The following is an 11,029-nucleotide window of genomic DNA, read 5'->3' as shown; positions in this document are numbered from 1 at the left end:
AATCCCTGCTATATTTCAGGAAGCTCCAGACAACCGAAACCAGCCATCTTCCTTGACCATGTTCATTCTCATGTTCTTCCCCAACTGCTTTTCTTATGCCAGCATTTAAATGCAAATCCTCTCTCCATCCTGTTACTATATGACAAAGGTCTGTGTGGTCAACGCTATGGTTTTTCCAGTGGTCATGTATGGATGGGACTCAATGGACATGAGTTTGAGCAGTCTCCAAGAGTTGGTGATGGAGAAGTCTTGTGTGCTACAGTCCATGGGGTCGCAAAGAGTCGCACGTGACTGAGTGACTGAACTGAACTGAACTCAGTGCCTAATGCAAGGGCAGGAGCATCTCCTGATCGTTCAGCTGGATGTGACTGCTCCATTCCTTACAGTGTTGTAGACTCTTGCTTTGAGCATCACATTCACACTCATGGTGTAGACCTCTGTACACCTGCTCAATCCCCCCTACAACACTGCAGTCTCAGAAGAGTGCTTGGTAAAGAAATGCCTTGAGTACAAAACAGAGAGCCTTGTTGCTATGGACTGAACTGTAAACCCCCTGCACCAAATTCATGTGTTGAAGTCCTAAGGCCCAGTATGACTGTATTTGGAGACAGCACCTTTAGGAGGTAATTAAGGTGAAATACTCAAACTACTGCACAATTGTACTCATCTCACACGCTAGTAAAGTCATGCTCAAAATTCTCCAAGCCAGGCTTCAGCAATACGTGAACCATGAACTTCCTGATGTTCAAGCTGGTTTTAGAAAAGGCAGAGGAACCAGAGATCAAATTGCCAACATCCGCTGGATCATGGAAAAAGCAAGAGAGTTCCAGAAAAACATCTATTTCTGCTTTATTGACTATGCCAAAGCCTTTCACTGTGTGGATCACAATAAACTGTGGGAAATTCTGAAAGAGATGGGAATACCAGACCACCTGACCTGCCTCTTGAGAAATCTGTATGCAGGTCAGGAAGCAACAGTTAGAACTGGACATGGAACAACAGACTGGTTCCAAATAGGAAAAGGAGTTCGTCAAGGCTGTATATTGTCACTCTGCTTATTTAACTTATGTGCAGAGTACATCATGAGAAATGCTGGGCTGGAAGAAGCACAAGCTGGAATCAAGATTGCCAGGAGAAATATCAATAACCTCAGATATGCAGATGACACCACTCTTATGGCAGAAAGTGAAGAGGAACTAAAAAGCCTCTTGATGAAAGTGAAAGAGGAGAGTGAAAAAGTTGGCTTAAAGCTCAACGTTCAGAAAACTAAGATCATGGCATCCGGTCCAATCACTTCATGGGAAATAGATGGGGAAACAGTGGAAACAGTATCAGACTTTATTTTCTTGGGCTCCAAAATCACTGCAGATGGTGATTGCAGCCATGAAATTAAAAGACGCTTACTCCTTGGAAGGAAAGTTATGACCAACCTAGATAGCATATTGAAAAGCAGAGACATTACTTTGCCAACAAAGGTCCATCTAGTCAAGGCTATGGTTTTTCCTGTGGTCATGTATGGATGTGAGAGTTGGACTATGAAGAAGGCTGAGCGCCGAAGAATTGATGCTTTTGAACTGTGGTGTTGGAGAAGACTCTTGAGAGCCCCTTGGGCTGCAAGGAGATCCAACCAGTCCATTCTGAAGGAGATCAGCCCTGGGATTTCTTTGGAAGGAACGATGCTAAAGCTGAAACTCCAGTACTTTGGCCACCTCATGTGAAGAGTTGACTCATTGGAAAAGACTCTGATGCTGGGAGGGATTGGGGGCAGGAGGAGAAGGGGGACGACAGAGGATGAGATGGCTGGATGGCATCACTGACTCAATGGACGTGAGTCTGAGTGAACTCCGGGAGTTGGTGATGGACAGGGAGGCCTGGCATGCTGGGATTCATGGGGTCACAGAGAGTCGGACACTACTGAGCAACTGAACTGAACTGACTGAAGGTGAAATGAGATTATAATAGTGGAGTCTTTCCACATGCACGCACTGAAGAAAAACCATATGAGAACACAGCAAAAAGGCGGTCGTCTGCAAGCCAGAAAGAGAGTCCTCAAAAGAAAACAAACCCTGCTGGTCCTTGCTCTTGAACTTTCCAGTTTCCAGAACTGTGAGCAAACAAATTTCTGTTGTTGAGCTGAGTAAGACATTCATTCATATGTGATGAGCCATCAATAAACAGTGATTTTGAAGACTGGCTCCATGAATGGGGAAGGTGGTATCTGAAGGGTTCCATCCCCTCTACTGACCATATCTTACCCCTTTCAGTGGCTAACTGGTAGTAGGAGAGTGGCAGTGGAGTCTGGGCTAAAGGGACTATTAGATGCCTTTTACTTAATTTCAACTTTTAAAACACACAGTTCAAAACTTAACACTAAAAGGTATGTATTACAAATGCAGTGTAAGAACAGCTTCTTGGTTATTTTCAAAAACCAAGCTTCACTGGGGTGATCCATTCCTTTCCAATAAAGCTACACAATGCTTCCCTGGCCTCTTCAGATATGAAAAACTGCACACAGTTGACAAATTCTTATGGACTTATTCAAACCAGATTTATGAGTAAAGATAACTTATGTATTTATCAAATAAGGTGTCTGGTATCATGTAGACAAAATCACAATGTGGTGATTGTGATCACTTTAATCATTTTGATTAAAGCTCTTTAATCACTTTGTTACATCATGAAAACCTGGCTTAAAATCCATAGGTCAAGCAGTTAAGAGAACGTGTTTTGTACTCTAAACTTACTACTAATTTTACTTGAATGGTATATAGGATTAGTCAGGGTTCTCCATAGAAAGAGAACCATTAGGATGGAAGATAGATAAATTTATTTTAAGGAATTGACCCACTTGTTTGTAGGGTGTAGGGACTGGCAAGTCAGTAGAACAGGTCATCAGGGAAATTTAGGGAGGAATAAGTATTACAGTCTTGAGCCCAAAATTGGCAAGTTTTGAAATCAGGCAGAGTTTCCACGTTTTAATCTTGAGGCAGAATTTCTTTCTTTGGGAAACCTCAGTCTTTGCTCTGAAGATCTTCAACTGATCAGATGAGCCCTACCCTCATTTTTAAGGATAATCTGCTTTACTCAAAATCTACTGACTTAAATATGAATCACATTTTAAAAAATGCATCATGGCAACATTTAGACTGGAGTTTGATCAAACAAACTGGGTACCAAAACCTAAAGGAATCAATCAAACCAGTCAACCCTAAAGGAAATCAATCCTGAATATTCATTAGAAGGACTGATGCTGAGGCTGAAGCTCCAATATTTTGGTCACCTGATACGAAAAGCCAACTCATTAGAAATGACTCTGATGCTGGCAGAGTTTGAAGGCAGGAGGAGAAAGGGACGACAGAGGACAAGATGGTTGGAAGGCATCACTAATTCAATGGACATGAATTTGAGCAAGGTCAGGGAGATGATGAATGACAGAAAAGCCTGGTGTGTGGCAGTACATGAGGTTGCAAAGAGTTGGACACAACTGAGCAACTGAACAACAGCAATCATAACCTAGCCAAGGTGATATGTAAAGTTAACCATCACAAATGGAGACAAAGCTCCAACCAAAAGTATTTAACTTAGAGACATTTTCAGCATTGGGTAATATTCCCAAGAGCCCTTGGGAATCCCTGCATCTTGGCTAAGTTGCTTGAAACATCTAAGCCAAAAAAACCTACTGGACCCAGAACTGAGTGGTGAAACGTTCTGGAAGTTCCTCCAGGGCAGAACAGTAGAACAAAGTCCCCAAACGCTTTTATTTATTTGGAAAACAGTTCAGGGACCATTCCAGTGAATCCTAGAGAAGAATTGGCAAGTCAGTTTTCAAAGAACAATTCACTGATTTCATCTGAGATTATGTCTAACAGTTTTGCTAAATAATCTTTCAACACTATAACAAGAAGCTGATGAGAGAATAAAACTTAAGGAGTGGATATACTGCTCAATAATAGAAAGATTGTTTTCTCTTTTCTACCTCTCTTACTTTTAAATACTAGTTTTTATAGCTCCTTGGCAGGAGAAAAAGACTCTTTAAAACCATGACCCAATGTCAGAGAGAAAACAGACTAATCTCTTAAACTAATGGCGGTTGTTGAGGACTCCTTTAGTGATAGTCAGCTGGGGGAAAAAACAGTGTGGGGGGGGATGAACTTTGCAATAAACGACCTTCACAGAAGAAGACTATTCATGTTAATTAGTAGCTCTTTTCAAATATGATTCATATATGCATTAGGCCATGCCATGCCGAACAATGCAGGCATTGTAGTAAACATCCAGATAAGTCTCAAGTATGGTTATCAAAATTTTAGAAAACTCTAGGGAGCATTTTTTTTTTTTCATAAGATTGTGACTTGCTGCTCCTAGTACATTGCACAATGGTATCTCTCCTAATGGCTTTTAGCTTTTGCCACTGCCAACTTTTATATTTAAAATCCATACAATTATGGACAATTTATGAACATTATGAGGCTTTTCTTTTTTGCACTGATTCTTACTAATTCAAGCCAGCTTTTATCCTTTGCAAATCAAATGCATTTTGCTTACAACACTAGATTCATTCTCACATATTCCACTTTATTCTTATTATTAGTATTCCTTATTATGCATATTTAATTTAAGAATGCATTTTCTCCATTAAAAAATTAGAATATGTGGAAAGAAGTACCAGAAGGTGATTATTTGCTTTAGCTTGCTTTTATCAACTATTGAAGCCCTCAGATGGTCTTCCCAAAGTTCCAAGCAAGAGACAAACATGCTAAAAGGCAAAAAACAAAAACAAATTAAAACACAAATCTGCTCTCATAGAACTAATTTCCTTATGGTATATAAGATGTCAAGTTCAATGAAGAGAATACTGAAAATTTCTTCATTTTATATGACTCGAAAAAGGATATAAATTTGCAAGTATTCCTTAAGCAAATACACCATTAAGTATGGTTTTTTGGAGATTAATCCAGCAAGATGTACCAAAAAGTATGAAGTCAAGTGTGCACCTTACCCACCTTTACACCCCACACCACCTCCTCACGACACTCTTTGACTAAATAGAACAATTAATGGGCCAAACCTCCACATATGTCTTTATGGAAAATTCCTTCAATAAAATAGCTAGGACTTTAGAGTCTGCAAGAAATAAGCAACTGGTTGGAGTTCCTTTCTTAATTTTGCAGTCATTGATTGGAGGCTATTAGCCAACTGATTTGATTGTTTTTTCCATGTGTTACCTAACAAGTTTGAATCTTCCCACTTCCACGTCAAACTTATTGATTTAACTGGTTGTTTTCAAACAGTGAGGGTAAAGCAAAGAACTCTCTGTGGCTGATGAAAGCAGTCTTCTCTTTCTTGCCCTCCTTACCCACCCGGAATCTCCAACAAACACATTGTGTAACTTTGGTTTGCTGAGTAGGGTCCTATATCAACCACACTGACTGCACAGAACAGGAAGAACAGAGTATGTATGTTAATTTCCCCTTTCAGTTCAGTTCAGTTCAGTTCAGTTGCTCAGCCATGTCCAACTCTTTGCAACACCATGAATCACAGCACACCAGGCCTCCCTGTCCATCACCAACTCCCTGAGTTCACTCAGACTCATGTCCATTGAGTCAGTGATGCCATCCAGCCATCTCATCCTCTGTTGTCCCCTTTTCCTCCCGCCCCCAATCCCTCCCAGCATCAGAATCTTTTCCAATGAGTCAACTCTTCGCATGAAGTGGCCAAAGTATTGGAGTTTCAGCTTTAGCATCAGTCCTTCCAAAGAACACCCAGGACTGATCTCCTTTAGGATGGACTGGTTGGATCTCCTTGCAGTCCAAGGGACTCTCAAGAGTCTTCTCCAACACCACAGTTCAAAAGCATCAATTCTTCGGTGCTCAGCTTTCTTCACAGTCCAACTCTCACATCCATACATGACCACTGGAAAAACCATAGCCTTAACTTGATGGACCTTTGTTGGCAAAGTAATGTCTCTGCTTTTGAATATACTATCTAGGTTGGTCATAACTTTCCTTCCAAGGAGTAAGTGTCTTTTATTTTCATGGCTGCAATCACCAGCTACAGTGATTTTGAAGCCCAGAAAAATAAAGTCTGACACTGTTTCCACTGTTTCCCCATCTATTTTCCAAGAAGTGATGGGACCAGATGCCATGATCTTAGTTTTCTGAATGTTGAGCTTTAAGCCAACTTTTTCACTCTCCTCTTTCACTTTCATCAAGAGGCTTTTTAGTTCCTCTTCACTTTCTGCCATAAGAGTGGTGTCATCTGCATATCTGAGGTATGCAGATATTTCTCCTGGCAATCTTGATTCCAGCTTGTGCTTCTTCCAGCCCAGCGTTTCTCATGATGTACTCTGCATATAAGTTAAATAAGCAGGGTGACAATATTCAGCCTTGATGTACTCCTTTTCCTATTTGGAACCAGTCTGTTGTTCCATGTCCAGTTCTAGCTGTTGTTTCCTGATCTGCATATAGGTTTCTCAAGAGGCAGGTCAGGTGGTCTGGTATTCCCATCTCTTTCAAAATTTTCCACAGTTTATTATGGATTGCCATTTGTTATTGGTTTGACACTTTAAAATCTATAGACACCAGCTGGTTTGTTTTACTATGGAATCCAAATAAATTAATACTGTATAACATTTTTGGCACCTCTTAAGCATTTATCATATGAAGGATACCATGCTATCTATTAATACTTTTGATATAACATATTACCTACTAGGGCTTCCCAGCTGGTGCTAGGGGTAAATAACCTGCCTGCCAATACAGGAGATGCAAGAGAGGTGGGTTCGATCCTTGGATCAGGAAGATCCCCTGGAGGAGGGCATGACAACTCACTCCAGTATTCTTGCCTGGAGAATCCCCATGGACAGAGGAACCTGGCAGACACGACTGAAGCAACTTAGCACTCATAGTACCATATTACCTACTAAGCATAACATACCTAAGAGAGTTCCAGCTCAAATATACAGATGAGAATTCTTCTTCCTCCACTTACTAGCTTTGTAAATATGCCCATATTGTCTCTCTGGGCCTCAGTGTTCTTACCTAAAAAATAGAGGCAATAGTAATATTGTCTCATAGAGCTGTGAGGATAAATGTAATGCATTTAAAACCCTCCAAACAGAGCTTTCCAAACCTTTTTCTCCCATGTGTGTCTTAATCCTATGCCTCTAGGAACCCCTGGGATATTTCTTCCTATTAATCCCTAGTATTTTGGAATTTTCAATCTCATTTTTTGTTTTGAAAGAAGGATAGAGTACAGTCAGCTTGGCAGGGCCCCATACTCCTGCTCTCCCAGCTATCAAAGCAGGTCTTCACTAGCTTGTCTCAGTACCCCTTTGCCGTCCCTAATATCTTCAATGAAAATAGAATCTTACAGTTAAGACCAATAAATGCCTTGGAAACAAAATATAAACAGACCTTAATTAATTAGCCTCCTAATTATTCTCTCCTGACGCCATTTTTTTCAGTTCTTCTACAACCATGATCAGAAACAAAACATCAGAAAATAGTAAGAGTGCTCTTTTCATTGCCATCTTGGCAGCTAAGGTTAATCAAGTACACAATTGACTGCAAAGAGATCGGTTACTAATATTTGGAAAGTATCATTCAGTGATATCATATATAAGTTTCAACATAGGTGAATATAAGGTGGGGGGGATCTTTCTGTATTCTCAAGAATGATGCAATGATGAGTATCAGCAATCTCAATTCTGAAATCCCAAATTAAAATATCAGAAGTGTGCCCTACTTATAATGTTAATTGCCCTCTTTATCAGGGTCCAGAGGGCTACGTACTTATTTCCACCAGGTGTTATTTTTAACAGTGTGTTTTAGGATTGATGCTTTACCCACAAATGCCTTGTTGATGGATCACTTGACAATGCTTATAGCAGCCTGTGGATTTGTACCTCTTCACCCTCCCATGAGGGCTAGGTCAGATTAATCATGGCATTATTATGTCATTCATTCTAACGGTCTGCCTCTGGAAGGAAGTCATGTCAGCTGTGGTACAATTATCTAAGACTGATGATACAGACCAAAGTCATTATAATACATTTACTTGGTACGGATCTTCTTAGCTACGGTTCCAAACTCACAACCCAAATAGTAGGTATGTGGGATCCTCCTTAGTAGGACTACATTTTCACCATGCCAGTAGAAAGCAAAGGATCGTCAGTGGACTTGTTATATGCAAAATAATGCATCCCTTTTACAAGGAAAGATCGAGCATGCTGCTTATTGGAGATGGATCTACATCGTGAGTATCATACCTCCATCAGCTGGAAAGAGACCACATATGGTGATTCTTAAGAAAATCAGACAAAGACCTATCAATAATAAGGGCAGAAGAAACTCCATTTCCTAATTTCTTCACTTTGAAAGTCAAGAAAGTTGACAAATACTTGTGAAGTTCGGATTTGAGAAATTAAGGTGGGATGATAATCAACGGTCAGCATCGCCCTCTCCCTCATGGACATCATAGAAGATGGAGTCTGAAAGCCCACAGGGAGTAGAAGAGGGTTCCTCTTGTCCTGGAGTTACCTGCACTTCCATTGACGCTCCCCTACTTCAGTTTAATGTTTTATTCATTTCTTACTGACTTCTATAGTACAAGCACTCTCCTCAACTATCAGCCCATCCAGGACCATCTCTCAGAAGACATTATTCTCCATTTGTAGAACATCTGAGGTTGTCGGACAAGGCTACCTGAGACTCTCATGAGTTCAGCTCAAATTTCCCAGTATCCTGTGTTCACTTGCTAAGTCCCATGCCTCTACCTGTCCTCTGGATTCCATGTCTCTAGAACTTTCTCTTTACCAACCCCTCTCCCCCCCCAGCATTTTGGAATCTTTAGTCTCTTCTTTCTCATCTCTGTCTCTGCCTCTGTCTCTGTCTCACACACACACACATGCACAGAAGCATTTGTAACTGTATCCCTAAGTCTATTCTAGCAATACAATAATAAATAGGAGAAGAAGTAATAAGCAAAGGAGTAATCAAGATTGAGTAAATCTCAGTCAGCTAGGAATGCAGGAAGAATTTTTAAGTAACTTTATTGACCTATAATTTACATGGTATTAACTAAATCCATTTAAAGTGTACAATTCTGTGAGTTTTGACAAATATATGTATCCATGAAACTACTCGCATGTGAAATGAGTGCAGTTGTACAGTAATTTGGACATTCTTTGGCATTGCCTTTCTTTGAGATTAGAATGAAAACTCACCTTTTTCAGTCTCGTGGCTACTGCTGAGTTTTTCAAATTTCCTGGTATATTAAGTGCAGCACTTTAACAGCATCATCTTTTAAGATTGGAAATAGCTCAGCTGGAATTCCATCACCTCCACTAGCTTTATTTACAGTAATGCTTCCTAAGGTCCACTTGACCATTATTGTATAAATATACATCTATTTGCTTATTTATTCACCTGTTGATGGATATTGGATTATTTCCAGTCTAGGGCTTTATTTCAAATAAAGTGCTAGGAACATTGCACACAATATTTTGTATGGATATATATTTTTACTTCTTTTGGGTAAATACTTCTAAATTACTTCTCTAGGAGTAGAATGGCTGGTGGTATGGTAGAAATATGTTTAACTTTAAACAAATGGACAGGTTTTCAAAGTGGTGACATCATTTTATATTCTCACAGCAATGCATGTGAGTTTTGCCGGTTCCACATAACAGGAACAGTTTTGCCTGTTCCACATTCTAATGGCTGCTGCTGGTGGTGGTTTAACAGCTCAGTCATGTCTGACTCTTGACCCCATGAACTGTAGCCTGTCAGCCTCCTCAGGCGCCTCTGTTCATGGGATTCTCCAGGCAAGAATACCGGAGTGGGTTGCCATTTCCTTTTCCAGGGGATCTTACTGACCCAGGGATCAAACCCAGGTCTCTTGTATTGAAGGCAGATTCTTTACCAACTGAGCCACCAGGGAAGCCCCATTCTAGTGGGTATGTAGTTTAATTTGCATTTCCATGATAACTAATGGTTTTGATCTTATTTTCATTGCTTAGGCCATTTGTATATCTTCTTCTTTAAACTGTATGTTCAAATATTTTGCCTATTTTCAAAACTGGGTTATCTTCTTATTGAGGTATAAGGATTCTTCATCTATTCTAGATGAACTTTTTGTGAGAAATATGCATCAAAAATATTTTCTTTCATCGTGGCTTGCTTTCTTTATTTCTTAAAAGTATATTTTGAAGAGCAAAATTTTAATAAAGTCCAGTTGTCATTTTTTATTCTAAAATTGTAAAATGGTTTGAGATATTTATGTCCTAAGACATCTTCCCTTGTCTCAAGTTCCTATAGATTTTATCTTATGTTTTAGTCTAGAATTTTTATAGTTTCATGTTTTACATTTAGGTCTATGGCTCAAAATAATTTTAAAATAATATTTTATGATTAAGAAATTAGCAAAAATTATTCTAGAAAAAACACATTTAGTGATTCATTTATTATTCTTTTTTAATGTTTGTGCTTCTAAACATTCCAAAGATCCTGCTGAGTTTAGTTTTGCTTTGTCTTGAAGAAGATGTTACTGTGTAAATTCTTTGGGTTTTTCTAAATACTTAAATTTTTATTTTACATTATTTTATAAGCAGTTTTTCATATTTCAGTGTATGTGGAGGGCATTTTCCCACAAACTTTTCTTATATGAAAATATGAAATACGTGAAGAGAATTCCATCTTATTAACACTCAAAAATCTATTTATCCAGTCCCTTTCTTTGGTATTTGTCTTGTTTCCAGCTATTTACGACAACAATAAAAAATCATATTGCTCTAAGTGTCTTTCAACATAAGTCTTGGATCTCTGATCATTTCCTTAAGATAAACTTTTATAAGTGGATTTATTAGTTTAAAGGATAAGAAAAAATTTAAAGCTTTTGATATGTATTTCCAAAAAGAATGTACCAAGTTAAGACCTCCCAGTAGTTTGTGAAAGCATGATTGCACCCTCCCCGATTTGGGCCACTGCCTTTGGTTTTAATCTTAACAAATCTGTTAGAGGAAAAGAAT

Source organism: Bos javanicus, chromosome 16, assembly GCF_032452875.1.
Source record: "Bos javanicus breed banteng chromosome 16, ARS-OSU_banteng_1.0, whole genome shotgun sequence".
NCBI classification, from domain to species: Eukaryota; Metazoa; Chordata; class Mammalia; order Artiodactyla; family Bovidae; genus Bos; species Bos javanicus.
The sequence above is the reverse complement of the archived record's forward strand: the minus strand, read 5'-3'. Positions refer to the sequence as shown.